Source organism: Triticum urartu, chromosome 4 (assembly GCF_003073215.2).
Source record: "Triticum urartu cultivar G1812 chromosome 4, Tu2.1, whole genome shotgun sequence".
Lineage (NCBI taxonomy): Eukaryota > Viridiplantae > Streptophyta > Magnoliopsida > Poales > Poaceae > Triticum > Triticum urartu.
The window spans coordinates 52,618,340-52,630,227 of NC_053025.1; the positions used below are offsets into that span (position 1 = coordinate 52,618,340).

At 43.0% G+C, this 11,888-nt stretch overlaps 1 long non-coding RNA gene across 2 annotated transcripts; it reads left to right on the forward strand.

The window, feature by feature from the left end:
• The first annotated feature begins 528 nt into the window (after nucleotides 1-528).
• Nucleotides 529-4,513, forward strand: LOC125553512. Of its 2 annotated transcripts, XR_007304092.1 has the most exons (4): nucleotides 529-1,128; nucleotides 1,256-1,421; nucleotides 4,044-4,163; nucleotides 4,294-4,513. It is a non-coding gene; the product is annotated as an uncharacterized LOC125553512 (long non-coding RNA). The 2 variants fall into 2 exon arrangements; XR_007304091.1 differs by having other exon boundaries at nucleotides 1,256-4,163.
• Nucleotides 4,514-11,888: the final 7,375 nt, after the last annotated feature.

Below are 11,888 nucleotides of genomic sequence, written 5' to 3' on the forward strand. Positions count from 1 at the left end.
TAGCCCTTTGAAACGATCCTCAAGGCTTGGAACATGACCCCATGTATGATCTCCCCTCTCTTCTTCACCACGACCACCGCTTCCACTTCCTCCCTCTCCTTCCTTTACTTCCTTCGTCTGAGCTATGAGATGTTTTCCCCCGCCGGTCCCTTCTCTCCAAGCCCCGCCTTTGCATCCTCTACACTGGCCTGCTCTCCGCCCCCGCTCATCACAGGGGGTGATTCTACCATGCTAGCACCTCGAGAAGCTCTCGCGCACTCCTGGACTCTCGTCTCACCGGGGGAGCCCTGCCAGAACTTGAGGAATTGTGGACTCCGACTCGGTCGCCGGAGGATAGGGTAAAGCTTGCGTGTCGGTGCCGCTGCTGCTGGGGACGAACCCTCCATGAATAAGGTTTTTTTTAAATCCCCTCCATGAATAAGTTTTTTTGGGGGTCCCTCCATGAATAAGTGACGGAGGGAAATAACGGTTCGCGTGTTATTAGGCCTTGGGCTGCAGAAAAATCACACGGCTGAAGAGAACCCACGCACGGGCTGACCTTGGCCTGAAAGAAAAAAAACATTGACCCACGCACGCCACGCGCTGCCTTCGCTCCAGCGCCGCCACCCCCGCCGCCGTCCTGTTCTCCTTCCCCTCCCCACCCAATATTCCCCGGCGCCACCACCAGCCTCCTCCACGTCCAACCTCCTTCTGGCGGCCGTGTCCGTTTTGGATCGGATCCGCGTAGGAGAACTGCTCCAATGCGGAGCATGAAGAAGGCCTCGACCGGAAATCCAGCTAAATTGCATCCCATGTTCGGAACCGTCCAATGTCGCCTCCGCTCGATTCGCCGGAAGACCGCCCAGTGTCGCCTCCGCCGACTTCGCCAGAAGACAATCCGTCGTCCGCGAAGATTCAAAGTTCTGTTTCTTTGTTGCCTTCCATGCATCGCTTCATGGTTTTGAGCATGGATGCAGGTCACTCCTTTTCCTTGATGCAGTATCTCCAAAACCGAATTAAGAAGTGGAAGTTACTGACTGCTACTTCAGTTGACGGAGAAGGCGATGTGTTCGCAGTTGTATTCACTGTAGTGCACGACAAGAACCGTGAAAATTGGCACTGGTTTCTTCAGCAACTAAAATCTTCACGGTCAGCCTCTTGTGCTATAACATTCATATCTAAATCTAATGGAGAAAATGGACTGTGGGATGAAGTACCTTTGGTTTTCCCTCATGGTCCTCATGGATACTGCGTGGACTTTCTTATTGAATTTCAGATGCAATTGGACGATTCGTGGGCTGAAGAAGTAAGAGATGCCAAGGTTGTATTTTGGGAACAGTCAGTGAATCAGCTGGTCAGGCTGATGATGGCTGATGCGCCGGAGCAGATCGGCGAGGCTGTGGAGAGGACGAACTACAGTCCTGCCAACACTATGCAGACAAGTAAGCCTTCATCCTTATATTTCCTGCTCTGTGTTATACTGTTATAGGTCGTCGAATTCATCAAGAAAGCCCCAAAAATTGGCTTATGTCTGATGTGTATAACAAAAAATAACTATGCAGTTCTGTAAGTCTACCATCAATAATATTCTTGGCCGGAACAGTTCGTTGAATCCAGCAAGAAAGCTCCACAAAGCATCTTATGTCTGATGTATAACAAAAAATGGCTAATTAGTTTTTTAGGTCTATCAGCAATAACATTCTTGGCCGGATTATGGGCTGAAGGAAGGGAAGGAGATATGATCTGCATCGCCTTAGGCGATAACACAAAATCCCTGCAATAGGCTACCATCCCTGCATCATCAACTCAAGCACCGGATGAGTACACTTTCATGCCTGCATGTTTACATGAGGCTGTACATATTTTTTTTTTCATGTTACCTTATCTAATAGTAGTAATTGCAGTATTACACAATGAGATTAGTTGATTTTTCTCATAGAGTGGATTTGGATGTGGTGTGTTGTTTCTTCAAAATACATGCTAAATCTCATATTATCTTCAACGTATATCTAACCTTCTGCCTCTGAGCATTAGGCGAAGGCATGATGCGTAGCTTCTGAATATTCTATACGCTTGAAATTTTAGCATACACAATCTTCCTAGATCTCTTGACTCAATGTCAGTACCCTGTATAATGGTTCCTCAGTAAATCCTTTGGTCAGAAGTTACAACTGTAGAATCAGTGTAGGTCGATTTTGCACACATAATAAGTACACACATAATCAAATCAGTGTAGGTCGATTTTGCAATGTATAGCACTAGGTAGTTACATTGGACCAAACAACCAGAACTTGAACAACTAGGTGAGCAGAGTGATGTATATGACGACTACGAGCACAACTGTAAAAGATGTCGTGATACTGTGCAACGACTGCCCAGAGTTAGTGTGTTTCTTCCCACGCGCGGTAGTGACATTGATAGGCTGAGAACCTGAAAGAGATTTGGAGTTACTGATTATCAAGTGGTTAAAACAACTAAAGGTTAAAGTAGAAGGATGAGACTTTAGCTTACAATCATAGTTCATCCAGCCCAGGCGCTTCTTCTCCAAATCATGGACAAGGATCTTGTCTACGAGCACGATATCTGCGTAAATAATCCAATTGTTAAAAGAAAATACAATATTCAGTCATGCATTATTGTTGTTGAGAATGCTGAAAAACATAGTTTCATGGGATTTTGTACCTCCAAGTAAAGTGACCTGTCTCCCCGTGTTCCTAAGCCAGCCAATGCAATACACTGAAGGCTTAACCTGTAAATGGAGGTCTCGAACAGTTAACCATCTGCGAGACAGCAAAGTAATTCAATGTTGGAAGACTCTATTACATACATAATACATGTAGTTGTGTGGATACAGAAACATTTTGGCACCACCCACAAAGTCTAGTTCCACGGACGGGAAAGCAGAGTCAATACTGCAATATGCACAAACAATGAAGGTGTAAGTTATTTTGATAGATGTTGCTTTGTTTCCATAATGAAAGGAAAATACCTGGTGGAAGTGGCAAAACAAATTTCGCCATTTTCCCCGGTGAACGGAAGTTCAGACGGAGGGGTTGCAGCCCTTATCTGTGAACAGAAATCATAAGACTTTTTTTCTTGCATCTAAAGTAAATTAGGTAGATCACGTGTTGCTTGTTGTAGCTAACAAAAAGATGAATATATCATGTGATCTTACTGCACTAATAAACGGCTCATATGCTCCATCTGCTAGATACGCGAGCGTGGTTCCCGAATCGACGAAGGTAAAATTACTCGGTGAGGGTCCAAACACTGAGCTTTCAATGGGGAGTGTCTGCCCATTTACAGCTATGCTCTGTAGATTCACTTGGTAATATTGCCTGCATTTCATCAAGATAGTTAGGATGGTGCACTTGAGACAGAGTATAGTAGTTTCCATGGAAATTTAGATAAATTAACATTATCTACGAGTTAATTTAAATATGCAAGATGTCTTAGCTGGGACAGGAAAGCGTTGATAGTAAGACGACATTCTTGATACCCCAAACTCTCTAAAGGGGGTGTGAGCCTACTGCTATGACTGCTATACACTCCGCCTCACCATTTTCTGGGCAGCTTTAGTTAGTGCTCTACGAAATTGCAAATATACGAGTTTAAGGATGTAGTTGCACTAGAAAATCAACATTAAGCTGATAACTTTGACAACACACCAGACATAAGCACTCATATACTACATCTCTGAAGCATATGATGAACAGAAATACTAATCAATTCTAACTAGAACCAAAATAGCACGACAAAACTTACATGTTGAGTTTTTGTGCAGAAGGTAATGAAGCGTGGAAAATAGTAGCAGCATCTAAAGTTGAATGGACTGGAGTGGTAGACCATCTTTCATTTGGGTCATTTGAATCTTTCCATATAGAATGTGTTATCTGTTTTGTTTTGTACCTGCCTAACAAACCAGACAACAATAACTCTCTGCAAAAAACAAACAAAAAAACAATAACAACAGATCATATTCCATTTAGTTGTTTGACAATGCAAATTACTTCTACTTGCTTATTATTATAATGCTTAAGCATCCTTCTTTGTTTCTTTGCTAGCTCTAATGTTCCAAGTCTGCCTTTTGGGCTTCCACCTTAAAGTTGCCAGCTATTGAACCGTGAGGGAAGCTGGACATTCTAGTGCTTTTGGCAGTTTTAAGGGTGTTAATATTCTTCAAGGTTGGTGGTGTCGTCTATCTAGATATAATGCTAATTATGTCCGCCAGATTTCCCGGGCAAAGTCTTCCAGTGTAAATTAGATTGACTCCTTCATGCTCAACCCTTCTTGCATTCTGCTTTTTGTTTTCAGCCAGTGATTCTCTAATTAGCACGCTACAGAAGGACTGCTGAATGCGCTTATGAATGATGCAGAGAAAACTAAACTCTGAGAATCGAGGGCTTGGACAGACTTGAAGCCTTCTACTATTCCAGTTGGCACTGTCTATCATTAAGCAGTTAATTTCTGCTTTATTTTACACCTATATATTGTCAATTTATCCGGAAACCTGGGATCAAACAATGAAATTGGCTTTGCAACGAAGGACAAATCTGTCATTGTGGGTTTCTACATCGACCAAGTCCAAGCACAGGAAAAAAAAAATCTGAAAACTGCGGCATTCCATGAATAGTAGGTTATGTTCATAGCATTCGCTTCATGGTCTCCACATGTATGCCTTGCTACCTGGGATCGAGCCTGGGTGTGTGTGTGCCATGGCAGGGTACTCTATAGCTATACAATTGGTGCTTGCGATGAAAAATAGCTGCAGGTGTACACACAAACTGCGAATAATACTGCGATAAATGGCAACGAGGAGACTGAAGTTACGGTGATGTCTGTTCTTACATTTGTTCAAACACAACTACTTAATGTTTGCTCAGTCAATGATTCGTTATGTGTTGTGCAATGTGGCGAAGCATGCATGTTTGTTCTACAGTAGTTCCCTTCGGGTTCTACGGGTTCAGCCCTTTTATGACTTGGTTCCTGAGTGTCGGTGCAAAACCATGTGTTTACCATTTGTACCACCACGGAAAAAATCAATCGGGATCTCGATAAGCTAAGGTGTTTTGCACCACCAATCAGGGCAAGTTTGGCGGTTGATAAATGATGGGAAAAGTACAAAATAAAATGATAGTAGAAGACTTAGGGCGATGGCAAGAGGGGTGTGTAGGTCAAGCCAGGCTCGAGGGCTTCACCGAATGCAAGAATTCCGCCACCTGTTGGACTATGCATGCACAGCGTGAATACCTTGCCAGAGATTCCAAGGGAATATAGCTGTGAAATAAACGACATCCCAAAAGGCGACAAGCCAAAAATTCCGTCGAATCCGCCACGTGTCAGTTGCCCCGACCACGAAGTAGTACACCTATTGTGGGGAGGTTAATAAATGCCTTAATAAATTGATGGTATAGAATAGAGCAGGTGATAATGATATTAGAGGCTCCCGCAATAATAATAATAAAAATAAATAATGGCATTAGAGGATAAGAAAGCATACCCGAAGACAATGCGTGCAGGAGTAGAAAGGCCGTTCAGGTGCACTAAATCAGATATATAATAGCCGACGGCGTTCGAAGCTGTGCCATTATCCCCGTTGCCATACCCGAGATCATAAGCGCACCTATTATTGGAGGTGTTGCACTTTGCAGCCCTCGCACTCTCCAGAGCCTGGCACGAGTGATCCGAGCAACCGAGTACTGATGTTGATGATGCGGGGTAAAAGAGGCGGGTCTGGCAAAAAATGAAAAAATGTTAGTTATTTGATTGATTGGATAGAAAAGAATAATTTCTCCAGAAAGAAATGTTCTGCGTGGGAGAGAATGGGCATACAGGAATTCGCGCTGTCTCACAACCAATCCACGGTAGGATACTTCCCGTGTCGATGAGAACGTCGAAGCTCTGTGGTGGGTTCCCAAGCATCACGCGAGTCAAATATGGCCTGCAAATCCAAACATAAGTTGCAGAGTTTGTTTATTTTGCAGAGTTTATTAATTTAAGTACATGCTGATATATTGTCAATTTCATTGCAAATGAAGTTGGGAGCCTAAGTTCCTTTCAGTCAATAATAATAGTAATTGCAACTCAAAATAATAATTATTTAGTACAGACATTTTTTTATTTAGTGCAGACATTTTTGAGGCAATGGTATAGATATACTATTATGATATTATCGCACACCAGGGTGAGGAAAAAGAAATTCTGCACCCAGGTCAGTCCTCGTTCGCACCGGCGCGCCCCCAACAACATAACTAGCCCATAACTACCTTTCGTTTAAGGGTTAGCCCATAACTACTAGACTCGCAGCCTCGTTCCGCCCCGCCCCAGCGACTTAACAAGCCCAGTTCTCTCAAGAAGAAAAACAAACTTAACCAGCCCACATCCGACTTCGCCTCGCTTCCAGCCACTGACCCACGTCGCTCCGTCGGTGGGCCATTTTTCTCGCTCGTCGTTGCTCAGAGAAACAGGCTGTGTTTTTTCCTGATTTTTCACAACAGTTTGTTTTTCAAATCTGGTAGGTTTCTGATTCTATAAAATGTTCTCGGAAATTGTTCATGAAATCAAAAGGTGTTCACAAATTCAAAAGAGGTTCATGAAATTCAAAAATTGTTAACGAATTCTAAAAATATTCAAGAGATAAAAAATTCACAATTCAAAAAATATTCATGAATTTAGAAAATGTTCATGCAGAATTATTATTTTCAGAGAATTCAGAAAATGTTCATGTATTCAAAAACTGACGAAGAATTCAAAAATTGATTGTAAATTTGAATTTTTTTTGCAAAATTCAAAACGTAAGCGAATTAAAAACTAAACTACTTACGAAAAAGTGAACAATTTTAGAAATCCCGACAGAATCAGAAAACGAAAAAATAAATAAACAGAAAATAAAACCGAGAAAACCTGTAAAGAAAACAATCGAAAAAGGAAGAAAGAAAAACCGACCTGGAAGTTTCCAAAACCGGCTGGCTTGCGAGAGCCCGTAGCGCGACTAATGGACCTGGGGGCGATACACAGCATTTGCGCCCCAGCCTATCCATCCAACGAAATATTTTTGGTCCATTTAATCTTTTTGTTAGATTATTATACGCCGACGGTTCCTATGGTGCTGCCCCCTTTCCCGCATCTCACCCCCAACCTCAAGAGCTGGCTGAGTGCAGAAACAGACTAACGGGCTAGCCCAATCCCCGTGAGGTGGGTGCGTGTTTGTTGCTAACCCGCGGTGAAAAATAAATGTTGTGAATCCAATAAATGCTCACGAATTCAAAAATATCCACGAACTGAAAAAATATCAACGATTTCAGAACAATGTTCTTGAATTCAAAAAAGTTCAGAATTTTAAAAAATGTTCATAATTTTTTAAAACATAATGGTCAGGAATTAAAAAAAGCTCACAAATTTGATAAAATGCGCATGCATCAGAAAAAAGTTTGTGCATTCGACTCAACAAATGTTCACAAATGTAAAAAATCGTGTTTTGAAAAAATGCTCATCAAATTCGAAAAAATTCACAAATTTGAAAATAGGTTGCGGTTTCAAAAATAATTATGAATTGATTTTTTTCGTGATTTTATAAAAGTTTTCGAATTGTAAAAATAAAATAGAAAGGGAAATGGAAAGAAAAATTGAAAAAGGAATAAAAATAAGACAGACTGAAAAATGCAGAAACAGACTAACGAGCCGGCCCAATCCCAATGGGGTGGGTGCGTGTTTTGTTGCTATCCCCCGAAAAAAAGACCTACCAGGACTGATTGAGGTCAATGAGATATGGTTACGGACATATGACTAGCTCAGCACACATTGTATGTTTTGAGGGATGAGATATTAGATGTAGTAAACCAGAAATATGTTCAACTCCAATTTAATTTTGTGATGTCGTGGTTCTAAAATGAGCAATCATGTTCTTCAACTTTCAGTTTGGGCATATGGGGCTAAAATTTATTTCTTTGGCTAGTTCTTCTACTGTTTCCAGATTCAAATATCTAATTCCAAAAGAAAGGTACATGTCTCCAATACTGTTGTTTCTTGATGCGGTGCAAACATAAGGATTCTGCCCTAAATAGCGTTCTTTTTTTTTTGGAGTTTTTCAGAATTTCTTTAGAATAGTTGCACATCATCGTTCACTTGCTAAACCTTTCGGCCTTTCGGGAAAGGGAAACTAGGGACTAGGTAGTTCTGTTGCAAGGTTCCTAGTCTTATGAACGTCCTGAATTTTGTAAACCAAAAAGGAGTATGAAAACCTTTTTTTTTTGCGGGGAAGGAGTATGAAAACTTACCCGTGGAACATGTACTTTCCAGTACCGTTCACAGGGAGCTCAACAACTCCTCCTCCTGGCAGTGCGTTGGGACGCTCCAGCTTCAGAACTGTGGGCTGCGCCTCACTGGCAAGCAACAACGAGGTAATAGCCACCAAGACCAACTTCATGGTGCTCAGTCGTCCAAACTTGAGAAACCTTAAAATAATTAAACACGGACAAAAATTAGAAACACCACATTTCACTAAGGTTAAAATTCTTGAATGCATTTTTATTTCTCAGACAACAGTAACATGCGTGAAAATTTATTGGAACAAGTCGCGTAGGAATGATATAAAATACAAAAAATAAAGTTGAGTTTGGGTCAGACTTAGTGCGATGAAGCAACAGATTTGTCCATTCTAGATTGGCTCCACTATTACTGTTTGTCAAATTGTTCAGAGATGTTTTGAATTTATTTACTCCCACATCATTATACACTTTTTTGGCGACGTCCGACATCCACTGATGTAAACCAAAGCTCAAGGTGAGACCCGATCCGTTGTTGGGGCCCGGTCTTTCACGACACTCCACCACCACCAGTAGCAACCTCTCGCCCGTGCACGCGATGTACATGAAGTAGAGGGTTTGAACCTTGCGGCCCAGCACGAGAAAACCAATCTCGACGAAGGTACTCACGCGCAAAACAATTTTCACGAAGAGAAATCGCAAAACAGAGGTTTTCTGAAGATCCCTCCAAAACTTGATACGGGTGTGTCTACCCTGAAAAACACATTGTGTCTATTTCATATAAAAATAACCTGCTTTTACATGAACCGGACCTAGCTATTTATAGAAATAACTTGAAAGAGGCACGCACATGTACCTCCTAAAGGCTGGACTCTTTCTAGATTTAAACTAACTTGTCTTTTACATCTCGGCAAGCATGCAAAGACCTACTAAAATAAAGTTTGACTATTTTATTTGATTGCTCCTTGATCTATTTTTTCCAACATGGCGGCCCCCACCCAGACTCATTTAAACTCATGATCTTCCACGTGATAAACTTCCATCTGCGTGTAACTTTTGGTCGTTCAGGTGGCTGTAACCGTCCAAAGAAATAACTAACGTGATTTATTCCCTTTGAGAAGGAATTAAACTCTTGCACATCCACGTAGTACACAACTTGATGGCTTCTAATTGACTTTTGGCTGGACCCACACCCATGCATGTGTGCTCCTTCACGTCCTGATTTAGGGGAATATAGAAACATAACTCCATACTTGCTCATTATTTGTACAACTGTGTCACGCTTAGATGTGATGCCTACAAATCCATCTTCATCTTGAAAAACATATGTAGCATATTCAGTACTAGATGAATATGTTGTTGTATCAACAGTGATCATCGCACTTAAATTACACGCGGCCATATCATCCACTAAAGAAACAAGGGTTTGGCTTCCTTAGGGTGGGGGTTGGCGACCATGGGTGATCATGTGCCGCTGCCTTATCCACATGACGCAAGCACATCAGGTCTGTGGGAAGTTCCATCCCTTAACTTTTGTTGTTAGGTAGGTGCAGTGAATCGAACACAAGTGACTTGGAAATATGACGCACTTGCATTGCGCTAAGCGGCTCTCCCCAAGTTGAGTGGAAATAAAACTGAGGAGGCTTGAGTCATAAGCTTTTTTTGAACCAAGCACCTGTTGTAGAAATGAAAAACCACCCATTAGCAGAGGCTGGAACAACCCATAGAAGTGTAGGGGCTGTTTCAACCAGCTGACGTACCTCCATTGATTTACCTCCTCTAGAGAGTATTGAACTTTGTGACAAATAGATTATAGTTACACTCCTTAACTCCCTATTGGATACAGACACGACGAGGCCAAATCATAACTTTTTTTTGAATCTATTGGATACAGAAATGAAAATCAGATCGGGAGGTGGTGGCATCGTCTATTAATACTCGTGAACAGGAACACCCTATGCGTCAAACCTTTATGTACGCAAGGCAAAACAAACCATTTGCTACTCAAACAGAGGAAAACGGCCTCAGGATCCTGGACAGAAGCTACCATGGGCGAAATTTCCTGAAAATTTGACAATTTCAAGGCTGGGCAAACCTTTTGCCTTTCACTAAAAAAAAATAGGTTGGTTTGAATTTGTATCGAACAAAGAACATGGATCAGTTACTATTAACATGGGTTTCAGTAAACGTCAAAAAAAAACATGGGTTTCAGTACAGCCGCACTAGGAAAGTTTTGTTCCGATATGCAGGTCCAGGTTCAAATCATATGGCACAAACATTTTGATTAGATTTACACCCAATAAATATTTTTTTGGCAAAAATTATGACCTAGCCAAGATTGGAACCTCGGTCAGCTGCTTGTTGACCAAAACGGACTAACCGTCAAGTTTGATATGTACTGCTGGGTTCAATATGTGCTACATTTCTTTTTATCTAGCTGTTCAAATTTTAAAATTATTCAAATTAAAAAAAGATGTAGTTGAGTTGTCCGAAACAAATTTCAAAGTTTTGGAATTTTTGATCTTTTGAGGGTGAGCAGAATTTTTGCCTTTTCGAAAATTTAGACCTTGGTCAAGATTAGCCGATCGCAAAATTGTGCGAGGCCTGGCATGGCGACTGTAGGTAGCTGGTGGCCAACAAAGAACTGCTTGTTGGCTGGGGAATTTTCCTTTGGAAGTGAGTGATGTAATTCAAAATGATTCTAAGTCTGATCAATTAATGGCATCCCTTCTTCCCCGCAAAAAAAGTACTAATATGTTTCCACACATGATGACGTCTGGATCTCACCTGGGCATGTCGGCGACCGCGGCGGCGTGGTGGTCTTTGACAGAGTTGAGCTCGGCCTTCTCCGCATCTGGAACACCCTTCCCCATCTTGCGGCTCCGGAGCTTGGCGACCGCGGCGGCGTGGTGGTCTTTGACAGAGTTGAGCTCGGCCTTCTCCGCATCTGGAACACCCTTCCCCATCTTGCGGCTCCGGAGCTTGGCGACCGCGGCGGCGTGGTGGTCTTTGACAGAGTTGAGCTCGGCCTTCTCCGCATCTGGAACACCCTTCCCCATCTTGCGGCTCCGGAGCTTGGCGACCGCGGCGGCGTGGTGGTCTTTGACAGAGTTGAGCTCGGCCTTCTCCGCATCTGGAACACCCTTCCCCATCTTGCGGCTCCGGAGCTTGGCGACCGCGGCGGCGTGGTGGTCTTTGACAGAGTTGAGCTCGGCCTTCTCCGCATCTGGAACACCCTTCCCCATCTTGCGGCTCCGGAGCTTGGCGACCTCCGAGTCCTTGCCGGCCTGAGCCTGCGCGATCTGCGCCTGATTGAAGCTCGTCGGTGGCGAGGGCCTGGGCATGCGCGATCTGCGCCTGATTGAAGCTCGTCGGTGGTGTGGGGCGTGGGGTGGCGCGCGGCCGGCCAGAGGTCGTTGTGCTCAGCTCAGGCGACCCGGCCGGCGCGTGTGATGGTGGTGGTATGGAGGCGTGGGGCTGGCTGATGTCTAGATACTGGGTGTGGTGGCTGCGAGTGCGCTCAAGCCAGGCTCTGTGCTAGCTACACGCGCTGGTGATTTATCCTTTCCTAGTTCCCGTAGTGCTAATTCCTGATTTTGTACTGCAGTGCAGTCCAACTCCTTTGATTTTCTTTAGTATATTGAT